The 25,006-nt window shown below is 42.7% G+C and overlaps 1 long non-coding RNA gene across 1 annotated transcript; it reads right to left on the bottom strand.

The window, feature by feature from the left end:
• Positions 1-210: 210 nt before the first annotated feature.
• Positions 211-25,006, bottom strand: LOC111747622 (uncharacterized). The gene is made up of 3 exons (XR_010319447.1): positions 23,358-25,006; positions 8,433-14,227; positions 211-4,010 (listed from the first exon to the last, which is right to left on the bottom strand). It is a non-coding gene; the product is annotated as an uncharacterized LOC111747622 (long non-coding RNA).

Genomic DNA, 25,006 nt, shown 5'->3' with positions numbered 1-25,006 from the left:
GTAAGATGTATGAGCTTCCGTAATATCTATTCCTGTTGCATTTCCATCTCTGTCTGATCCATTCCTACAAACTCATGGAGAATTCTTCAAGATCAGTCAGTTGATCGAGAAAGCAAATTTAAGCTTTGCTTAGTATGGTTTTACATGATAGGCTAGCAACATCTAGAAATAGAGTATTGTAGCATTATAGTCCCAATCAGGGTTGACTGGTAAGTAAAAAAAATGTTCCCAGTTGCCATAACTTGAAGTAGTGCATCTAGTTTCTTACTTTGGCTGGATGGAAGGATGTCTACAGGTATCAATCTATGCCACTCGTGATCAGGAATTTGAAAGGATTGGTGACACAGAAGTATGGAGGAGGGGTGTAAGGATGGATCTCCAAAATGGGAATAGCGTGAGAAGATACTTGCCCCATGTGAGAGCTCACTAAAGGGCATCTACTATAGAGAAGACTCAAGAGGACAAGATAATCATTTCTGTGAATGTCCTTCAACCCCTTTCCTCAGTCAGCCCAACTTTTGCTCAGTGGATTGATTAATAAAGTGGCCATAGTGGAAGCGATAAAAGTTATGCATGGGCTCAGCAACATGGACTTCCTCTTCTAAAAGCTAATCTGTCTTGTGCCACTGCTGGGTCTCCAATATGCTAATAGCAGAAGCTAAGTCTGAGTCTGATATAACATCATTTTTCAGATGGACACCTGGTGGCAGGTTGATTATATTGGGCCATTTATATCAAGAAGAGTACAGCATTTTGTTCTTACTGGAATAGACACTTACTCCAGATATGGACTTGCTTTTCCTGCCTACTATGCTTTTGCCAGCTTCACCATCTGTGAACTTAGTTATCATATAGTGTTCCACACAATATTGCTTGTGACCAAGGAATTAATTTTACAACAAAAAAGTGTGGTAATGTTTTCATGCCCACAAGTTTCACTGGCTTTATTTTGTACTCCATCTCATAGAAGCATCTGGTTTTACAATATGGTAGCATGGCTTGATGAAGGCTCAATTATCGTGCCAGCAGGAAGAGAGAAGATTATGTGAGTGGAGAGCTATCCTACAAAATATATTACATGCTTTGAACAAATGACCAATCCATAATGCAGAATACATTGGTCTAGGAACTAGAGGGGAAATGGCTTCTTGTACCTCTATTCTACAACTGTTATTCCTAACAGAGGACCTGAAGAAATTTACTCCACGTGCTTGCATCTTTGGGCTCTGCTGGTTTAGAGATCTTAGTTTCCAAGTGAGAAAATTTTCTTCATGGGACATTACAATGAAAGAGAGGTTCTCAGTTTTGTTTTTCTCAAGTCACTGAACCAAGAGGTTAAGAAAGGTTTTACTGTACTTTCTGGTATAACCAATCCTCAAATAGGCTTGCTGCTTTAAGACAGGGTGAAGAAAGCGTATATTTAGAATCTAGAGAGTTTTGGAGGGTGCCTGTTAGTACTATCATGCCAGTAAAAAAGAAAATTGAAAAATATAGCAGTTCAAAACAGTCGTTTTTGTTCTTGCTATGCATTGGCTCCAACTCATGGTGACCTTACGCGTAACAGACCAAAATGTTGTCTGGTCTTGCGTCATTTTCATGATAATTGGTATGTTTGAGTCCATTGTTGTGGTTATTGTGTCATTCCATCTTAGCGAAGGTTTCCCTTATTTTTGCAGATCCTCTACTTTACCAAATATAATGTCCTTTTCCAGTGAATGGTTTTCCCGATGCTGTGTCCAAAATAAGTAAGCTGAAGTTTCACCAACCTTGTGTCCAAGGAGCATTCTGTTGGTATTTCTTCTAAGACTGATTTGTTCCTTCTTCTGGAAGTCCACGGTGTATTTAATATTCTTTGCCAACACCACAGTTCAAATACATCACTTCTCTTTCTGCCTTTTTTTCCGTTGTCCAGCTTTTGCATGCATATGAGGTGATTGAAAATACCATGGATTTGGCTAGGAGCACATTAGTCATTGAAGTGATATCTGTGCTTTTAAAAACTTTAAAGAGGTCTTTTTTTTTTTTTTAATATCACAAATAAGTCATCATTTATTGAGAGGCTACCATATGCCAGTCATTGCACTTAATTGCACAATAGTTGTCTGAAGTACTAAAATGTTCATATGCTAATAGCTAATAAGTTGTACTTATTTTATTTTTTAAATAATATTTTACTGTGTTTTTGGTGAAAGTTTACACAGCAAATTAGGTTCACATTTGACAATTTTTATAATACTGTTCAGTAACATTGGTTACATTTTTCACAATGTGTCAATATTCTTTACTGTCATTCCGGTTGTTCTGTTTCCATTATTCTAGCTTCTCTGCCCCCCGCTTACCTTGTCATCTTTTCTTTAGGGTAAGTGTTGACCGTTTGGTCTCATATAGATTATATATTTTTTTAAAAAGTTCAGTACTCGCTAGTGATATTGTTTATTTTATGATCCAATCTGCTATTTAGCTGAAAGGTTACCTCCAGGGGTGGTTTCAGTTCCAAGTTTAAATAGTATCACAGGGCAACAGTCTTGGGGGTTCCTCTAGTCTCTACCAGTCCAATAACTATGGCCTTTTTTAAGAATTTGAGTTTTGTTCTACATTTTTCTCCCATTCTAACTAGGACCATCTAATGTGTCCCTGATCAGAACGGTCGGTAGTGGTAGCCAGGAACCATCTAGTTCTTTTGGTTTCAGGATAGATGAGAACATGGTTTGTGTGGTCTCTTAATCCTATAGTTTCTTATTTGAGTCTTTGGTTTCCTTCTTTCTCTTTTGCTCCAGACTAGTAGACACCAAGAGTTGTATCTTAGATGGCCACTTTTAAGACCCCAGACACTACTCACCAAATTAGGGTGTAGAACATTAGGAACTATGTTATGCCAATTGACTGAGTTGACCCACAAGACTATGGTCCTAAGCCTTTTAACCTGGTAAACCAATCCTGTGAAGTGTTTGGGTATGTCTAGAATGTCTCCGTAACTGTGTCCCTTACATGCTTTCTTATATATGTGAATATATATGCAGCACATACAAACATGTACATACATATGGCTACAGATACACCTACACATGCGCAAGCATGTACTCACATATGTCTTCCCATACACATATATGCCTACATACCTACCTATGTAACTACATACATATTTTTTGGCTGTTATTACTGTTGTTGCAAAATTGTTTATGTTACAGCATTTACTGAAATTGCCCCTTATTCTTGTGTACTTTTTAGTGTCTCCATTTACCTTGGTCAAGTTGTGCAAACTTCACCCATATTTGGTATTGACTTTCCCATCACCTAGAAAGTGATTTCCCCTTCCTCCCCCTTCCATCCTTGGTAACCATCAAAGCATATTGCTTTTTCGTATATACCTATTCCTGACTTTTTGTAATAGTGAGACCATATAATATTTGTCCTTTTGTGATTGACTTATTTCACTCAGCATAATGTCCTCCAGATTCATCCATGTTATAAAATGTTTCACGAACTCCTCACTATTCTCTATATTTGTGTCATATTCTGTTGTATGTATGTACCACAATTTGCTTATCCATTCATCCATTGATGGGCACTTAGGTGGCTTCTATTTTTTGTGAATGATGCTGGAATGAACATAGGTGTGCATATGTCTGTTCAAGTCACTGCTACCAGATCTCTAGGGTATATCCCTAGGTAAAGAGGTCTTTTGAAGTAGATTTGCCCAATGCCATATGTCATTTGATTTCTTGACTGCTGCTTCCATTGACATTGATTGTTCATCCAAGAAGAATGAAATCATTGACAACTTCAATTTTTTCTCCATTGATCATGATGTTGTCTATCAGTCCAATTGTGAGGATTTTTGTTTTCTTCATATTCAAGCATAATCCCTACTGAAAGTTGTAGTCTTTGACCTTCATCAATAAGTGCTTCAAGTTGTCCAACACAGGAAGCGCTGCTAGTGGTTCAGACTTCAGGAATAAAGTTTTGGGTCACTACACTAGGTCAAGAACCATGGATAGCTGAAGTGATACCTGAGGACAAAGGAAACACACAATAGGTAGTGGAAGAAGAGGGTTAAAAATACCAACTATGATCTTGAGATCAAGGGTAGAAAAGAGGACGGTAGTAGCAATTCATATTTTCTTGTAGTGGGTGGGACAAACTTTGTGTGTTTGGCTGGTAACTGAAGGTCCACCCAGCTGCACTGTAGAAGGAAAGGCCTTGCGATCTGTTTCCATAAAGGTTACAGCCACGAAAACCCTGTGGAACAGTTCTACTCTGTAATACATGGAGTTGCCATGAATTGGAACTGACTCAACCACACACAACAACAACATACATATGTGTATACGTTTGTATTTGTTTATATGTTCTTGCTGTTGTTAGGTGTTCAACCCTATGTTCAACAGAATGAATCACTGCCCGGTCCTGTGCCATCCTCACAATTGTTGTTATGCTTAAGCCCATTGTTGCAGCCTCTGTGTCAATCCGTCTCATTGGGGGTCTTCCTCTTTTTCACTGACCCTCTACTTTACCAAGCTTGATGACCTTCTCCAGGGAGTGACCCTCCTGACAACATGTCCAAAGTATGTGAGATATAGTCTCACCATCCTCGCTTCTAAGGAGCATTCTGGTTGTACTTCTTCCAAGACATATATGTGTGTGTATATATATATATATATTATATATATATATATATATATGTGTGTGTGTGTGTGTTTATATTTTATATGTAGCAATTTCCATTTCTCCTCTTCTTTTTCTGCTATTTTATATAAAGTATGTTGCTGATGATTAAGTGTGTAGTCTTTAGATTGATTACATGATACTGAAGGGGGATTGTGACTGAACTAGATGATGGCTAGAGTGACGATGTTACATTTGGGAACCTTTTTTTTAGTGGAGAGTTGAATGCCTTTTTATTTGTGTGAAGGATAGTTGCATCACGTTAGGCAGAAAGCATGCTGCTGATACTACTGCTGTATGGAAGTTAAATACAGAAAGGTATGTGTGGGTTCTTAGTAGCCGAACTGGTGCCCTGTGGCAGGTCATCTGTTGGTATTTGCTACTCTTCCTACTCCTTTTCAGGTGCTCCCCTGTATTACTAAGCTAGAAGCCTGGGGATTAGGTATTTCAGAGGGCTCCAATTTGTATTTCACTGGGGAGAGCTGCTCTCGCTAGAATTGGGAGGCCATCATTCTTCCTGTGTAGTGGCAGGCAAATGTGTGGGCTTTGGCAGATGTGGGATCTTGCAGCGGCTTCAGGCATTCTCCCATAAATCTCCTGCCTGGGTGCTGATGCAGCTGTGCCCATCAGTGGCATTTCCTTTGGTTCTGGTGGGGACAGTATCAACTTCCAGTTTTTTATGAAATCAGTAGTGAGTTTGGCAATGAGCAGTGGCTTTCACTGCCCTGCATGCCCCTAGCCCTTCTAACAATTTCAAAAACACATAAATTCCTGTATGAAGTTCCTTCCTGCTTGGAGGTTCCTGTATTCCTGACTGATCCCTACTGATAATACTTTGGTAGAAAATCATTCTAACGTGTCCTTAAATTCACGTTCTTGTAAAATATATACCATGGTTTTGTGTATGTGTTCGATGCTTTTTTTTCACATTCATGAAATTGTATTATAATATCAGTCTGTTTCTTGCATTTCACATGTTTTTGAGATTTATCCTTGCTTTTTAGTTTCTCGCTGCATAGTATGCCATCGCAAGCATTTCCTGCATTTAACTTATTCCTTCGTTTAGGGATCAAAACCTAGGTGTGTCCAAGTGCCTGTAGCTATACATGATGGATGGGAAATGTTATCGCATATGCCCCTGTATGGACTTGTCAGAGATTCTCTGGATTTATACCCAGGAGTGGGTTTACTGGGTCAGGAAACTGAACATACTTAGTTTTGCTAAACAGTGGCAGATTCTTTCTCGAATGGCAGTTCCAGTTTACACTCTAGCCAGCTGTTTTTCCTTTTTGATGACTGGAAAGGCACCACTTTGGATCTCAATTTTGTTTTGATTTCTCTATTGGCAAGTTTGAGCATTTCTTCATACACTTATTAGACATTTGTGCTACTCCTTCTGTGAATTGGCTCCTTATGCCTGTCCACTTTCCTATTGAGTTTCCCTTCTTGTCTTGTTGAACTTTAGTTCTTTGCCCATTCTGAGTCTCAATCTGTCATAGGTTTAGAAGTTGTAACATCTGTCCTGTCTGTCATCAGCCTGTTACTTCTGTGTATGATTTCCTCCATGAACTAGAAATCTTTAATTTCAATGAGGTCAAATTGCCATTTTTAGTTTATGATTTGTGCTTTTTGGGTCTCATTTAAGAAAACATTTCCAATCCTTAGTGCCCAAAGATATTCTTCTACACAACCTTATATTGTCTGTATAGTTTTACCAGTCAGATTTAGGTTTCTAATCCCTTAGTATATGGTCTAGAGACCTAGCTTAATTTTTATCTATATGTGGAGCTGGCTTTTCCAGCACCATCTACTAAGCGATCTATCTTCTTCATTGGTCTGTGCCCTGGAGACACAGTGGTTAAGAGCTTGGCTGCTAACTAAAAAGTTGGCATTTCAAATTCACCAGCTGCTCCTTGGAAACACTGTGGGGCTGTTCTACTCTGTCCTAGAGGGTCGCTATGAGTCAGAATTGACTTGACGGCAAAAGGTTTGGTTTTTGGTTTTGGCCAGCTTTAAGATGTATTGAGGACACACACACACACACACACACAATGCATGCGAACATACACACACACAAATTTCTGAGTTCTTGCTCCTGTCTCATTGATCTCTTCGCCTGCTCCTGAGGCAGAAGCTTCTGTTTTGATTACTAAGACTTTATGTCTTATGACAAGACTTTGTAATATGTCTACATCTGGTAGAGTTCAGTGCTACCTTAATTGGCATTTGTATTTTTATCCAGGAAGAAAGACTCTTTCTCCCCACATTTTGCTTACTATTTCTACCTTCTTTCAGGTGAAAGACATTTTGACATTTTTTATGGTCTCTTATCATTTTGAATCAGGTTTTATGTCTTATGGAAAGTAACCTTTGCCCATAGTATTAATTCAATAATTCTGTTGTTCTTAATATCAAACTGAGAGTTGGATAACTGTTATGAGAGTTGAGAAAATGCAATTTACTGATGTGTGATTATACATATGTGTGTGTATATGTCTGTGTATGCGTATCAACATGTGCTGAGAAAGGAGGATAGCAATAGAACCACCTAGGGTTAGAGCTACAGGGTGTAGTCATTTCAAATGACAACTCAGGGAAGTTCACTACTTTGCAAAAGCTCTCACAGCTCACCATGGGCAGATTCAGACTTGGACCCAGGTCCTGACTCCCAACCAAGGCCCTTTTTGGTGCATCTTCTGGCCTGTCCTTGGGGGAGGGGGTTGTTAGTTGACAACTTGCTGGAGAGCAGCAGTAGGACGAGTTGGGTTGGGGGAGGAGACAGTCCATGGAGGGAGCGCAGGCATGGTGCGGGAGGGGGTAGGACCCTCTTTCACAGATTTCAGCTGCGGTAGTTCATGTTTTGCAACACATTTCTTCTTTGTGTGTCTCTTTCATGGCAGCTGCATCCCCCAGAGCCTCTAACTGCTGACAACACAGCCCAGGTTATGTGGTAAGTGATGGCAACCATGTGAGAACCAGTGGAGAGCAGACAAGCTCTGGGGCGTGGGTGACTCTTCCTGTGGAGCATCTGCCTGGACATCAGGGCAGGTGCTGCTCGGGCCCTTGGGAAGAAAGCCTGTCCTTCCCTGAGTGTGTAAATTCCACCAAGGTCTGGAATACCGAGAGGGCCTGATGCAAAAGACGGTCTTGTGGAAATAGTTGTTCTCTGAAAAGCAGACACTGGTGCTGAAGAAAGGAGAGGAGGTGGGGGAGCTATGTGTTCACAGAGGCTGTAGGTTATTAGCATGTGGGGGGAGTTACAGGGAACAGCGCTCTGAGGGCCTGGGGTGCCTGAGGGGTGGGAGCTGCTGGTGAGGAAGCTGACCAACAACGAATAACGATATCACCACCACCGCCACCATCTCCACCACTTACTGAAAATTAGTACATTCAGGGTACTGTCATAAAACTTTTCCATAAATGATATCATTTAATGCCTATACAATCTATAGTAGTAAACCGCCTTCTCTCTGTTAACCTCTATTGGCCTTCTGTTTGTCAAGCTCAAATCAATCCTGCCCTTGTAGTAACTACCACACCTTGGCCTGTGGTGATTTCTCTCTTCCCTGAATTCCTGTACCAGTCCTTTTCTGGATCACTCGTTTGTACACACAGTTTTGCCAAAAAGCTTTCTCTTTGTATGTGACTATATGGTTCTTTCTCTCTGAGCCTAGAGGCTTCTGGAAGGCAGGGATTGTACATTACTCATCTTTGTACTTCCACTTCCCACCCCCACCACCAAAAAAAAAAAAAAAGGAAAAACTTACCATTGTGCCTGGCATCAGACATGCTCTGTCATATTAGTTCATGGTTTTGAAATGGTAATAGACAGCTCGTGTCAGGGAGAGAGGAGAACAAGAGACCTGGAGTCCCAAGACCCACATGTGCTTCCCGTCAGGCACCTGCAATGTTTGAAAACTTGAGCCTCCATTTCCTCACGTGTGAATCAAACATAATAACAAGACCTACTCACATGGTTGCTGCCAACATCAACGAGACCACTGGGAATGTCCTTTTAAAACTGAAGAACAACATACAGATGCTGTTATGTTACGTATTTATGTTGGTGCAGCTGATCTGATGTACATGGTGAAGCATGTTTCTCCCTCAGTCTGGTTTAGATCCCTACTCACTGCCCCTCCCTCTTCACGGCCACCTCCATCATATTATCCCGAGCTGCATTGTAACTTAAATCCCTGCAAATGGTTTGCGCTCAGTTACTAACCCAAAGGTTTGAACCTACCCACTGGCACCTCAGAAAAAAGGACTGGTGATCTGCTTCTGTAAAGATTACAGCCAAGAAAACCCTATGGAGTTCAGTTCCACTCTGTAATGCGTGGGGTCCCATGAGTTGGAATCGACTCTGAGACAACTGGTCTGATTTTTGGTTTTGGATATTGTAACTGGAGCCCCTAGGTGGTATAAAGAGTTAACACACTTGGCTACTACACCCTGAAAGGCTGCAGGTTTGTTTCCACCCAGAAGAAAGACCTGGCGATCTACTTTTGAAAAATCAGCCGTTGAAAATCCTACACAGCGCAGTTCTACTCTGACGCACATGGGGTTTTCATGAGGTGGAATCTTGACTCCACAGCAGCCCGTATGTTGTACCTGTTGTAAAACAAATCATGTAAATGCAACTCAGGAACCAGGACTTTGAGCCTTTGGGATCTAACACAGCATCTAGCACATAGCAGACGCTCAGTAAATATTTACTAAGTGGATAAAATGAGTGAGTGACTATTTGTAGCTAAGGAAATACTTTGTGACTGTCTGGATGATAAAACGAGGCCAACAGGGCAGCAAGGGCAAATTCTAAACGTAGTGTAAACAAGGAAAAGGGCATTTTCTATACTGAACGGTTCATTCGCCAACTTAAAAGCCAGGAACTGGAATAAGTAGCTCTCCAGTTCTATTCTTGCTCTAGAATTTTATGATTCCACAAAGCAGGTCGAGTATCGAAACAACATGTAAGAAGTTTGGCTCAAACTTTAAAATACCTCCTTGTTGATTTTCCTAAAAGCTGGAACTGCTTCTCCTTAATTACTCATGTTTTATGTATTTTTAAAAGACAAAACAGGGACAAAAACAAGTAGCAGCATCTGTTCTCCACATTCGCTCCCTCTGACGTCTTTGGGATATTTTCTTCTCTCTCTCTCTCTTTTTTTTTTCAGATCACATACATCTGAGAATTAAAGGGTAAATGCTTCATTTACTGCTAACCGGCCTTCTGGGCTGCCTGTGAATAAACAGAGGCGGAGGAAGGAGGGGGCGAGGTCTCGCAGTTTGCGGGTCCTCCTGCTCCAGGTGGGGAAACACAGAGAGCTGGCAGGCAGGGAGCCCTGTGCCTTCTCCAAGAGAAAGACTTGGGAGTCACAGCTACACAGACACAGTAGACTGCCTCAGTCCCTGACTTACCGTTCAGTTTCTTGAGGATGGAAGACTCATTCTCAAAACAATCAGAGAAGACCCGGGACAGTCAAGCGCTGAACTGCCTGGTAGGGCCATTTGCCCAAAAGACCCCAGGAAACGGGGTGTTGAGCAGGCTGAGAGAAGCCCAACAGATTTGTATCTTAAACTCCTTTTGATGAAGCGTCTCAGTGCCACATTCATGGGGTTGTTAAAAACCAAACAGTTGCTGCCAAGCCAGCTCTAATGGTGACCCCATATGTGCCAAAGTAGAACTGAGCTCCATAGGGTTTACGATCTCTGATTTTCGGAAGTAGATTACCAGGTCTTTCTTCTAAGGCACCTCTAGGCAGACTCGAACCTCCAACCTTTTAGCGCATTAATCATTTGCACCACCCAGGGACTCTCCAGAGGTTGTTATGAGAGTGTTATTCCAGGCCCTTGAGCATGTACAGACCGTTACCTGCAGTTTTAGGTGATAAAGACCATGTATAATTTCTTCTACCTCAACTGGGAAGGGGTTATCACTGAGGGTCTACCAGGGTGAGTGGGAAAGCAGACAGGACCCTGCTCAGGACTCCGCAGGGCTGGAGCACAGTGTGGTGAGGTTGTTCCCCACTCTGCCACCTGTCCCAACAAGCCTTTACTCTGGGTTTATTTAAGCCTTTGCCTTTGCTGCTCCCTTCTGGAATGCTCTTCACATTCCTGCCTATTAAAATCCTGCTCATTTGTTGGTTTGAAAGGCAAATACCAGCCCCTTTGGGCTGGAAGTCCTCTCTCATTCTAACTAAACTTGTCCCCTGTCCATTCTATCTACTGTCTACGTGGCCTTACACCCCCACAACTGGTGTCACTGGCATTTGTGTGCCAGCTTTTCCTTTCCTTGCTGGTTCTAAGCCCTGAAAGCGGGGACTGTATCTTGATCTTCACTCCTGACTGAGTCCCTTCCTTTCTGTCTCCTCTGTCACTGCCTCAGTTTTGTTCTACGGCATTTCTTTGTCGGACTTTGTCAAAAGGCAGCCCCTCCCTCCAGGCTCCTGTTCCGTCAATCCATGCTCCACGCTGCCCTAAAAAAAAAAAAAGCATCTCCCTAAGATGTAAATCTGATAATGCCTCTCCCCTGTTAAAGCACTTCAATGGCTCCTTGTTGCTAATTGATAAAATTGCTATAAAACTCCTTGCAGTATGGCTTCTTTTAGCCCCTTCTACCCCTGCCCACAAGTATCCTATCATCCAACTTCACTGCTGTTTCTGGAACACACCATGATTGTTCCTGTATCTCTGATGCCAGTCCCACTGCCTGTAATGCCTTTCCTAGGCTTGAATACCAGGAAAACTCCAGCACCTTCTTTGAAGACCCAGCTTAAATATTACTTCTTTGCGGAAGTCTTCCTTTTCTTGTTAATGATTAGCTTTGCAAAGTTCTTTCTTACAACACACGTTATATTAAAGATTCTATGAGATGATACACTTAAGAGTTGAACACAATGCCTGTCACTAAGGTTGTCTACAGATGTTAGCTATTATTATTTGCTATTATTCTTCTTAGGAATAACATCAGCAGGCCAAGCACTGGGGCAGGGAGAAATAGCATTAATTTAATGAAGAAAGCATGATTTTGAGTATGGAAGAATCTAGAAAGGACCCTCAGCTATATTAATACACACATCAATATCCAGCAACAGGGAGAGTCACTCCTTCACAGAAGAAGTGATCAGTTTTCCCTTTACTATTTTATTCCCAACTTGAAAGGAGATGCAGTGACTCCTGGCTATTACACTTAAGGGAACTCTTGCCAGAGGTTCAGTTTGGGAATTTGGCCTTTGTTCATTCAATTCCACCTGCTTGGAATGTCTCCATCTTCTTTCTCTATCTAATGTCCAGCCCATTTTCAAGGTTTGATTTTCTTCCCACCCTTTTTAGGAACAACAACAACAAAATCACAAAAAAAGACAGTTGCCATGGAGTAAACTCCAGCTCATGGTGACCTCCTGTGTGTCAGAGTAAAGCTATGCTCCACAGGGTTTTCAGTGGTTGATTGTTTTGAAGTAGATCACCACGCCTTTCTCCCGAGGCACTTTTGGGTGGACTCCAACCTCTGATCTTTCTGTTAGCAGCCAAGCGCATTAACCATTGCACCACCCAGGGACTCCCCTGTTTTAGAAAGCCTTTTTTTTTTTTTTTTATTCCCAATTACTCTAGCCCATATGACTGGTTTGTTACCCTTGATGTTCTCCAGGTGTATGTGAGGGAGAGCAATAGGGAAAGTGTTTGTTAAAGAAGATTATTATGGTATTTGCAGGCTAACAACCTCTTCTGAAGTAAACTGGCCCATCTAGAATCCCTGTAGAGGGGAGCAGCTCCAGACTGTTCCTTAAACAGGGGCACTCTGTACCAAGTGACTCACTGGTTCTAGCTGAGTGGACATTGGCCCAGGGTAGCCAGGTCACAGGTGGTCAGAGAGTTTAGAGGTGGCCCAGCCACACGAACTCTCCCTAAACATGGGTCTTGATAATTACAAAGACCGATCAGGTTTTCCTTCTCAAGCATTCATCTGAGAAGCAGGGACTAAGAGAGCAGTTGAGTCACATTGATAGCACCTAACTAGTTATAGATCCACAAGCCCCAGTGCTGAGAGACATATGGTAAGCCCATCCCCAGAGCTCCTTAGATGTTTAATTTTGGTGCTGCTTGGTTCCCTGATTCCAGTGAGATTCCTGCCTCCTCTTATTACTAGCCTTATGGCAACACCGCCCCCACTCCTCCATTTTTTCGAATAGGACAGCCACTAAATGATTCAGACATCAGCTCTCTTTAGCGCAGGGATGTTTCTCCTTCTGTATCTGGGCAGAGCTGAACATGCAGTAGTGGTTTATTGATTGAGTTAATTGGGTTGAGTTTAACAAGACTCTGAACTCGATATTTGGGCATAAATTGGTGGTGCAGTGCTTAAGAGCTCGGTTGTTAACCATAACGTTGACAGTTCGAATCCACCAGCTGCTCCTTGAAAACATCATGGGGCAGTTCTACTCTGTCTTATAGGCATACTATGAGTCAGAATCAACTTGATGGCAATGAGTTTTTATACCCATACACCTGGGTGGCCAAATGATTTGCACTAAACACTAACCTAAAGGTTGGTGGTTCGAACCCACCCAGCAGTGCCATGAAAGGAAAGGCCTGGCTATCTGCTTCCATAAAGATTACAGCCAAGAAAAACCTTATGGAGCAGTTCCACTCCGGAACTCATGGGGTCACCATGAGTCAGAATTGACCCGATGGCAAGGGGTTTGGTTTGATTTGGAACATACACATGCTACTCGTGGCCTAAAGGACTATTTCTAAACATCTAGATTCATTTCTAGTAGATGCTGTACCAAACCCAAAAAACCCATTGCCATCGAGTCGATTCTGACTCATAGAGAGCCTATAGGACAGAGTAGAACTGCCCTATAGCGCTTCCAAGGAGCACCTGGTAGATTCGAACTGCTGACCTTTTGGTTAGCAGCCATAGCACTTCACCACCACGCCACCAGGGTTTCCAGATGCTGTACAGACTGGCTAAAAAGCAGGTAGGAAATTCCATGAGGTTTTCTGGTCTTAATTTCTCTCTTTAAAATAACCTTGATAATGCCAATTCTGTGTGAATCTTGACAGGAGATGTAGGAATCAAGCTTTAAAGCTCCTCTCCCCCTCTGCCCCCATAGTGTTGATTTAGTACCTACAAGGAAGTTTCATGTCTGTTTACTTATCTGAGCCTCACATAAACCCTGAGAAGTAGTTATTGTAATTACCCTTGTTTTAAAGATGAGGAAACAGCTCAGAGAAGTTAAAGGACATGATCAAGGTCACTCACACACAGTAGGTGGCAAAGCTGAGACTTGAATCCAGTCTTAATCTCAAGATCTCTCTACTGATACAAATTCTGGCTAAACCCCAGCCACCAGTGTTCTTTTTAGGTTTCAGGAGACCTGGAAAGCTGGAAGCAGTGAAAATGTGGTTCCCATCAGTGGAGGAGAAAGATAAAACTTTGGGTTTCATTCTTTCGCTGAACTGAATACCTCCAGGGCCTAAGAAATACCTCCAGAACAGTTCAATACCTTGTTGTATGGGGGTCTTCACTGATGTTCATAAATCACTTGAAGGGTGGATACTGGAAACAATGAGAGAATGGAAAGCATTATAACCTGAGTCTCTTTACCTCATGGCAAATCTACTAAAAGTAAGAACAAAAAGAATGAGAAATAGAGTAGGTCAGAACCCTATTTGAAACTTCTCAGTAAATAGCAAATGGATAAAACAAACAAGCAAAGAAACAAATCCCCAATCAAACCAGCACTGAAATTGTAAAAGGGATCCAGGCGTTGCTCTATTGGAATAGGACAACAAGTTCATCGAGATTATAAAGTAATTCAAAGCAGATCATTGAGGCAGAATAAAAAAGACCCACTGCTGTCTGGGAGAGACCAAGACCATGAGGGAAGCAAGTATTAGCACCATGAGTTGATGAAACCAGGTTCTTCGTTGACCGGGTTGGTGAGGACAACGGCTGCCCCTCTCTCCACCTTGCCTGTATTGCTGAAAAGCCATCACAGTGGGATGAGTTTTGGGATCTAGAAATGAACGGGCCTGTTCACCTCAGGCTTGGTTTCACTCTTGATGCAACAGCAGTTGACTCTTCTCCTTTTTTCTAAAAGAGGGTGAACTTTGACTCAATCAGCAGCAGTTGGCAGGCATGAGCAATGCTTTCATGAAGATGTCTGACTTAGCTAAAATTAGTGCCGTGTCATCATGACTCCACGTTGCCCAATATAATGTCTTGTGAAGAGAGGGGATGATGTTTTTCAAAGAGTTTTTAGCAGAAGCATCATCAAAAAGAACTTGTAATCAACTCCCCATCTCCCCTCCTGAGGGAGAGGAGCAGAGTATGGAGGATAAAGATGACACACAACCCCCAAAGCCTTTACAGTTGGTTTTGATTAGTGTGTGGATTTGGTTGGAATGTAGGTGTTCTTAATGTTCTGGGAAATCGGGTCACTTGAAACTCAACACGGAAGGCACAAACAAGACAAAAATCAACTCCAGTGGCCTGGAAAGGTTGCACGGTTCCCTCCAGAGGGAGTAGGGATGGAGTCCTTGCCAGCTGCCACCTCCATGACGTAGAGAGCACATTTTCTGTCATGGCCACACAAGGTACCAGCCCTTAAATGATGTGGCTTGCGCCTCTTGTGCTGAAAGGGAATGGCTAAGTGTTTTGCTTTAAATGAACTTGCCAGACTACAGGGAAAATAATGTCTAAAGATGTAGGGGATTGTCTTTGCAGTGATGCTGAAGAAACCTAACAAGTTAGGAATCAGGTAACTTTGGTTTTGAATCACATCTCAGGCACTTTCTTGTTATGTGATCTTGGAGAGATTACTGAAGGGTGTTTAAGCCAGTGTCCACGTGGGCAAAAGGGTATAATAAAGAAAGGCCTGCTTCTGGAAATCAGCCCATGAAAAGCTTATGGACCACAACAGAATATTGTCTGATGTAATTCTAGAAGATGAGCCCCCAGAGTGGAAGGCACTGCACATAGCCACGACAATGGCCTCAAACGTACCAATGATCATGAAGATGGCACAGGACCAGGTGATATTTCATTCTGTTATATGTAAAGTTGCCATGAGTTGGAGCTGACTTGACGGCAACTGACAACAATCCTATAAATGGTATTTTGCTACTGTTAAGAAGTATTTGAACCTAGCTTGATTTATTTTGTTAACAGGAATTTGGAAGTAAGCTTGATGCAAACTAGCTTATGAATAATTGAACAGAAGCCTGTGTAAATATCCTGGAAAAACAGAAACACTAACTCACTAAAGAGGCCTAGAAAGAAAAGTGCCCCCCACAGACGCATTTGACTTCAGTGAAATTATTGCCCAGTGTATAAGGCATCAGGTGGGAGTTTAATACGCTGTACTCAGTTACGCTGTAACTCATTCTTAGGAGGGGTAATGGAGGATGGGGAACGCATGCACCCTGAACAGTCATTCTTAGAGTGTCGAAAGCTTTGTGTGGGTGAACTTAGCGCTTAAGTCTAATGTGTCTTTAAATGCCTAGGTCGAAGTATCATCTTTTTTTTGTAGCCTAGTGGCCATTTGGTGAAGATATTTAGAGCCAGGCAAGAGAGCAGCATGATCTTGCAACCCCAAGGAATCCCCACTCAAACCCAAACCCATTACCGTCGAGTCGATTCCGACTGATTGCGACCCTATAGGACAGAGTAGAACTGCCCCATAGGGCTTCCAAAGAGCAGTTGCTGGATTCAAACTGCCTACCTTTTGGTTAACAGCCGAGCTCTTAACCACGGTGCCACCAGGGCTTCGAACCCCAAGGAAATCCCAGCATCTTAGAAATTTGCCCCAGCATGCTTTGTGGGAACTATCACACATTAGACCCAAATAACTTCCCACGTCAGGCTAAAATAAAGTCCTACTTAGTTTTCCTTATGCCTGAGACCTAGGTTTAAGGTTATACTCCATTCTATCCACCCCATAACAGATGTACTCTTTTGCCCCGTTTTGCACTCTGATACCTTTCCAGTCGAATCAGGAGTTGGTGTTGTTTTTCATACTCTACTTTCTTCAGCCTCTTCTCTATCACACTACCAGGGCTGTAAGGCAGGCACAGAGCAGGACGTTGGGGATGAAAGTTATACCTGACCTTGTCCTTCCCTCAGGGAGCTCACGGCTTAGGGACAGGGACCAGCATGTGGTGATAGTGTGATAAACGCAACTAAGGCAGTCTGGACACGGTGCAGAGACAGGGACACAAAGGGAGTTACTTTCTGGGCAGCTAAGGTCAAGAATGGAAACCCTCGTGGTGCAGTGGTTAAGAGCTACGGCTGCTAACCTAAAAGGTCGGCAGTTCAAATCTACCAGGTGCTCCTTGGAAACTCTATGGGGCAGTTCTACTCTGTCCTATAGGCTCTCTATGAGTCAGAATTGACTCGACGGCAACAGGGTTTTTTTTTTTTTAAGGTCAAGAATAATGAAAATGAGCAAAGCTTTCAGAGTAGAAATAGCACCTGAACCCCTGGAACAGGCCTGATGATTAACAGTTGTACAATGAACATTTGTTGAAGGTTGAATGAATGACTCAAACTCGGGTGCTATTTCTACTGTGGAAGTTTATCAGGCCTGTTCCAGGCGACGGAGGCCTGGTGGCTCAATGGTTAAGAGCTTGCCGACCTAACTGAGAGGCTGGTGGTTCAAGCCTACCAGCCGCTCTGTGGAAGAAAGATATGGCAGTCTGCTTCTGTAAAGATTGACAGCCTTGGAGACCCTATGGGGCAGTTCTACTCTGTCCTATAGGGTCACTGTGAGTCTGAATTGACTCGACGGCAGTGGGCTTGGTTTTGGGTTTTGTTCCAGGTGCTGGGAATACAACAGTGAATAAACAAACAATAATAAGTAAATAAAATATATAGTATGTTATATGGTGCTAAGGGCAGTGGAGAAAAATACAGCAGAAAGAGAGATAGGGAGTCCAGGGCTATGAGAGATGGAATCTTGGAGGGTGAGTTTAGACCTTTCTGAAGGAGCTGCTTTTTGAGAGAACCGTTTTGATCATGGCATGAAAATGTCCTGATTAAAATGCAAAACCTTTGCTTCTCTTATCAAATAATATGTATAACAGACACTCCTGATTCTTACCCTAAATCTGACTCCCACTCTATTTGGAGTGGACTTTCACTTTCTACTTAATTCCATTTTGTATTGGTTAATTTTCTTACAAGTGTATATTACTATTCTATTAAAAAAGCCAGATTTTTTTAAACTCTGAAAGGGACTGGATTGACCTTTTAGGATATGTCGATTGTCACCCCATAAACCATTATTATAAGGAGATAAATTATTGAGAATTTTCTGTGTTGTCAGGATCTGATAATAAGGAATATTTTGTCTTGAATATCCTTCCCACCGATGCCTAATGGTTTACTCTATCAAATCGGTTTAACACAATTAGAACACCTATAAAAAGATGTAAGAGTAAATACTACAATAAGCAAATTTATCCAGTAATTGAATGTAACTGAGTATGACCATTGCAAATTTGAGGTGGAAATTAGAGAAAATTAGTGATTTTTCTATACTTTGTGTAGAAAAATGTCTGGATTAAGCCCTGGTGACATTTATCTGTTAGGGCACCCAGCCCTTTCCTCACAATCCCTAATTCTTGTCCCTTCCCCAAACTCATTTACAATCCCTGACTCAAGGGAGTGCGGGTGGCAATAAATCGAGGTTGGTGCTGAATAGGATCAGGGAGGGGTAATTTCTTAAGGGAGATTCCAGGTACTGGTGCAGAAGAAGGGAGACTAGAGGCTGGTGGCCACTAACACAGCTAACACAGCTCTTCACGGCTGTCTCTTTTCCTCCATATTCGTATGTTGATATAGCTCTTATCACTTAAAGTCTAACAAATGCACCTCTTCAATGCAGCCTTCCCTGATACTGCCCATTTGCTACCCCAAGGTGTAACTAATCTCTCCTTTTTGCTTCCAAACCAATTTATCCATATCTACGTAGTTTTCTCCCTTGGATTATTCATGAACAACTTTATTTTTTGTATTACGAGCAACTGGAAAACCATGGCATTGTCTAATTTCCGCTTCCTCTTCCAGCACGTAAACACACACACAAATACTAAACCAGTTGCCGTTGAGTCAATTCCAACTCACGGAGACCCCATAAGTGCCAGAGTGGAACTGTGCTCTGTAGGGTTTTCAATGGCTGGTTTTTCAGAAGTAGATTGCCAGGCCTTTCTTCCTAAAACCACCAACCTTTCCGCTAGTAGCCAAGCGCTTAACTGTTTGCACTAAGGACCTTAAGACGATTGTGTTGAAATCGACCTTACTCCCTCTCCTAGGGCAGCAGATGGAGGTTGCATGTCTGCTTGAAGGATTCAGACTGCCTGAGAGCACAGCCCTCCTCAGACTCCTTATGTTTCTACGACTGATGGAGAGAAATACAAAATTTCTTCCATCTGGTTCTCCAAATCGGCTTGGCTCGGTAGTGAAAAGTGGCGTAGTGTTTCGGAGCTCAGCTGCTAACTAAAAGGTTGGCATTTCGAATCCACCAGCCACTCCTTGGAAACCCTATGGTTATACTCTGTCCTGTAGGGTCACTATGAGTCGGAATTGATTCAACACAACGGGTAATAGCGAAAAGATGGTTGTTGAAATATCCTTTCTAAAAAATGTTGTCTCTTTCAGAATCACCTTGGGCTCACATCAAAAGTGCAGATTTCCGAGCTCTGCTGTAAATCAGAATTCCTGGGTTGCCACGTCCATTTAACAGCAAACATTGACAGCTCCTTCATCAGTTCCAGCTCTGTGATCTCCAGTGCTGGATACCTCAGTGGTAATTCGTTCATTCATTTATCCATTGTGTGAACGTCTCTGAGCCAGGGAAGGAAACTGCCTCTAAGTGGAAGTGCCTTGTGCTCAGAAATTCCAAGAGATTGTCGTCTAAAAGCTGAATACCCGTAATTAGATTTTCGGTGAAGATTCTCGTATCTAATAAAACTGCCAGAGCTCTAGAAATCCTTGAATGGAGCCTCTAGGAAGGACTTGACAGGCAAACGTGCTGTCTGTGCTGGGTAAGTTTTCAGTCCCTGTCAGTTACTTATTTCTCTCCCCATCACCTCTGGGAGTTTCAAATGGCTTATCTCTTCATGTAGTGACAGTCCCAAGGATAGGTTGCAGGTCACCCTGGCTTATCACTACTTTACATGGCTTCTCCAAGCAAATGGCGAGCCCCACTTGACTTGGGGTGAGCGCCATATTGATTATTAACTTCAGACCCACATCTGGTTTTCATTACTCGTGGTGCAGACCAGAGCGAGGTGCTGGGCGGGCTGGTGTGGTCACTTAACAACCATCAGGACCAGCTATAAAGAAAATTTAACATATCCTGTAATTACAGTCGGCCCAGCACAGAGGGGCTGAGGAATCTGCAGATCTGATTTCAGGACAGGCGAAAATGTTGAGTGTATCTGTTCGGCACATTTATTTACGCAGGGGTCGGGAGGCCTGCTGAAATACGGCCGGCGGCCACGGACGCTCCTGCAGGAGCCCAGCCTGCTTGTTTAGGTCAGGAAGCTCCAGTGTGGCTCCAGGCGGAGGGTCCCCTAATGCTTTTACAGGCTTTGGAATTTGGCCTGATGGAAATGGACGGGTGGATCTTGTCTGGCATAAACAATCCTCACCCTCCACAGCGCCGGGTGCCTACCCTCCCGCTCCACTGAGCCCTTCTGGCAGATGCTTCCAGGGGCTTCCCAGATGCTCCTTTCTGCTCTCTGGCTCCAGGGAATTGAATCAGTGAATTAACATTTTTGATGTTGTTTTGGACTCCTGGGGACCACATGTGACACAGTAGAACTGCCCCAGAGGGTTTCCTTGGCTGTAATCTATACAATAGGAGATGGCCAGGCCTTTCTTCCATGGGGCCCCTGGGTGGATTCAAACTGCTAACCTTTCCATTAGCAGTCAAGTGCTTAACCATTGCCTTATTGTTCATCAAATACATGCCAGGCACATGCTGGGCATTTTGCCCACATTTTCTCTGTCAATCCTCACAGTTCCCTGTGAATTAGGCACTATTGTGCCCATTTTAAAAGGTGAAGAAACTGGGGCTCAGAGCTGTGAAAGCAAAGGAAGCGATAGTTCCTTTCCTGACATAATGGAGAGAGAAACCTCCTTGTCACTCTAGAGCATAAGGATGGTAATGTATCAATTTTGTTTTTTTTCTTTCTGACTTACCCTTAGGGGCCTTTCCTTATAGAATTTTTGACAGAGTGACCACTGAATTATGGGTGGGAGAATCGGACCGACAATTGCCAGAAGTACACCTGGGTGGTGCAAATGCTTAGCACCTGGTGTGCTAACTGAAAGGTTTGAGTTTGGAGTCCACCCAGGAGCACCTCGCCAGAAAGGCCTGGTGACCTAAACCCTATGGAGCACGGTTCTTACTCTGACACACACATGAGGTTGCCAGGAGTCCGAGTCCACTGCACGGCAACTGGTTTTTTCATCCTGGGATAGAAACTATTAAAAGCAAGTAAAATGGACATCTTTGCCTTCAAGGGTATTTAACTCCAAAACTGAAATATATCGTGGAGAATTAGGAGCCAACCCCAGGCTAAGAGATTCTAAAACACAGTAGGGAAACCACAGAAATAAGTGACCGTAGGCAAAGCTTGGTGTTTGGGTTCATACTTCAAAAGGAGGTCAGCTTGTGAAGAAGGAGGAGGTGGGCACCACGGGCCTTAAGGCAAACTGTGAAGTAGGAAAGGGCGTAGTTTTTCCCTTCTTTCAAATCCTGTTTTCCTTTAACTGTCTTTTCTCTCCCCAGTCAAATGCTGCCCTCATGAAAAGGTCAGATGAGTTGATTCAAATGAAAGCCTAAATGGCTAATATTTCTGAAGAGGAAATTTCATTACCAGGGAAAGTTTGAGGTAGACAGTGTCATAACACATGGACAGGCTAACCAATGAGGAGCAGCAGCCCTGGAGGAACTGGGAACTGGAAGCTGACCAGTCATGCAGTGGACAGGCACCGAGGAGAGGGCAAGCCCTGACCTCTGAGAAAATCCAGCCTAATCTAGTTTTCTGTAGACTGGGATATGAGGCAGGCTTCCGGTAGAAACTCAGACTCAGTTATCAGCACTGCATTATAGAAAGGGTCTGGGGACAATGGAAGGAGCCTTGGTGGTGCACTGGTTAAAAAGTGATCGACTGCTAACCGAACAGTCTGTGGCTTAAAACCACCAGTGGCTCTGAGGGAGAAAGACATGGCATTCTGCTTCCATAGAGATTTACAGCCTTGAAAACCATATGGGGTCGCTATGAGTTGGAACTGACCCAGTGGCCGTGGGTTTAGTCCCTGGACGGCTCAAATGCTTAAGCACTAGGCTGCTAGCCAAAAGCATTTGAATCCATCGAGAGGCACTGCAGAAGAAAGGCCTGGTGATCTACTTATGAAAAATCAGTCATCCAAACCCTATGGAGCGAAGTTCCACTCTAACACACATGGGGTCGCCAAGAATCGGAATTGATCTGACGGCAATTGGTTTGTTTTTTTCTTGTGTGTATGTGACGGTGGTGGGGGGACAACGGTAGAGTTAGATACCTTTTAAGGTGACTAGATTGATGCTGAGCTTGGCTATCTTAAATCTCTTTTGATCAGATACCAGCCTTAGGCAGGAGGCCAAGTAGCTGTACGTGAAGGAGGAGGAGTTGAGTGGGGTTTTGAGCTGGGCAGGTCTAACACATCTGGTACGTGTGAAATCACTCCCTATAGGATTTGCTTACTCAGCCTCTGGCCATTTCCAAGCTTGAGAATTGGTGAGTTGGCATGAATACCAAGTGTTGTGTGTGTGTGGAAGAAGAGATGTTTGAGTTTGGGCAGTAAGGGGTTCACCCAACTTTGGCTCTCTCACATTAGTGATTGTGAAAATTCTAGAATTGCTGAAATTTTCATAAACGTAAACACAGTAAACTTAGGAAATCCAAGTTTCCACTGTAGATATCAACAAAAGTAATAATAATGTTCTATGGTTTCAAATTCTTCTTCTTTGGGAGAGTCATGTAACAACAAATAGAAGGGAATTGCCAACCTATAAATATCTAGGAGGCTCTGGTTAACATGTTGCTTCCTCCAGAAATCCCCCTCAAATTATAAATAGGAATAAAAAGGCATAAACCTGAAATTAAAAAAAAAAACAAAAACCAAACCCATTGCTGGTGAGTCAATTCCAACACGTAGAAACCTTGTAAGACAGGGAAGAACTGTCCCATATGGTTTTCAAGGAGTGCCTGGTGGATTTGAACTATGGACCTTTTGGTTAGCAGCCATAGTTCTTAACCACTACACCAACAGGGTTTCCAGACCTGAAATTAGAAGAGATCAAAAACAAAATTTGGAAGCTGGAAAGTGAGTAATGCTGGTAAATGACTCTGCAGTTTAGAGAATGTTGAAAACTAAATGCCTGAAGGCCAGAAGGGCCTTTAAGAGGGAGTTGGAGAACCTTGGAAGGCCCCCAAACTGAAGGCAGTTTTCTGAATAAAGATCCCCAGATCCTCTTCACCAACCTGGGCAGCCAGGATATTGCCCTTTTCCAACTTTCTATACCACTCAGGAGAAGTTGAAAGAGAGAGGCTCTGGATTTAAGACTCCAGGCACAGCAGAGAGGGGGTGGTATCATACCTAAAAGAGGGGGATTAAGTAAAGGTTTACATACCAACCATCGATATCCCTAGCTCCATTTCCTGAAGCAGCTCTTGGAATGTAGATAGTCATGGTTAAACTCCCCCAGCAGGAGCTTAGATGCTTCTTTCTTGGGGAAACTCACCAAAGAGAAGACCTAAAGAGGTTCCCCTTGGAAATAACCAGGTCTCAATCTATGATGAAGCTCAACAGTTGAGAGGAAGTGTCTCGCGCAATTACCTTGTAAATATTATTATAACTCTGCACTCTTACATAAGAATGGACAACCAAGGATCATCAAGCCTTTAGGAAAATCTCTAAGGCAAAAATTCCAAAACCAAAACCATTGCTGACTCACAGAGACCCTATAGACCATAATGTAAGAAAGAAAGAACAACAACAAAAACGAACCCAGAAAAATGTAACTCAGAGCAAAGAAAGATAATGCAGAGGGCAGAAGCAAGCTTAAAAATAAATTCCTCAAGTAATTAACATCCTTAAAAATATAGGATAAGTTATTTTGAAGGACTTAAAAAAGGAGGATTCAAAGAACAAGGAAGAGCTTTTGTTAATTAAAAAGCAAAATGAAGTAGTCAATACAAGAGTTGGAGGATAAGGTTGAAGAAACTCACACAACAGAACCAACAGGAGGTAGTTAGAAAATGTGAGAGAAAATATAAGAAAATAAGATGATGAGGGCAATATTTAACCAATAAACCCATTACCATAGAGCCAATTCTAACTCAGAGAGACCCTAAGGACAGAGTAGAACTGCCCCATTGGGTTTCCAAGGAGCGGCTGGTGGATTCAGACTGCTGACTTGCCACCAGGGCTTAAGACAAGGGCTGTTTGGAGATGTTGAAGAATGAACGCAGGACCTCACACATGTAACTAGTAGGAGTTCCTAAAAGAAAGGACAGAGAAAACAGAAAGGAGGAAATTATCAAAGAAATAATACGGAAGGATATGAGTTATCAAATTAACAGGGCCCACTGAGTACACATTAAAAAGGCTCATACTAAGAACATCATTGGGAAATTTCAGAACAGTGGGAGCTCTGAGATGATCTGAGAAACTTTCACAGAGGAGAAGAGGAAGAAGGAGGAAGCAGTGGTGGAGGAGAAAAAGGTCATACACAGAGGACTGGCAGTCGCCCTGGCCTCAGGAGTCTCAGCAGTGAACTGTAGCGAAGGAATGCTATAGGGAAGTCTATGACGGCCAAACAAGCAGCCAAGTGTGAGTGTAGAATAAAGCCATGAAAAGTCTGAAGACATTTACCTCCAAAGATTCTTTTCACAAAAAGTTAATGGAGGTTGCGTTCTTCTAAACAAAAGAGTAACCCAAGAAAGAGAAAATAAGGAATCTGGGAAATGTGGGGAAAAGGGAATTCCTAGAATAATGCTGATGGGAGATCCAAGATTAAGTCAGTTCTGCAGAGAGATAGAAGCCAATCAGCCCAGATTCAACAGGATGAGAGGGGCACCAGAAGAGAGAGCCTTGAGAAAAATACGTGAAACTAAATTATCTCATAGAGTTGTGTCTGAACAGACTGAAGGTTTGAAACAGAATTAGTGGAAAGCGCATAGAACACTAAGGGGGAAAAATGAGGCAGTTATGAACTCAGGACAAACAAAGCTGCTCAAGAACAGAAATATAATTATGGTGCACTTGATATGTGAATCA

This window comes from Loxodonta africana, chromosome 25, assembly GCF_030014295.1.
Source record: "Loxodonta africana isolate mLoxAfr1 chromosome 25, mLoxAfr1.hap2, whole genome shotgun sequence".
Classification (NCBI taxonomy): domain Eukaryota; kingdom Metazoa; phylum Chordata; class Mammalia; order Proboscidea; family Elephantidae; genus Loxodonta; species Loxodonta africana.
This window is presented reverse-complemented; position numbering and strand designations above follow the sequence as displayed.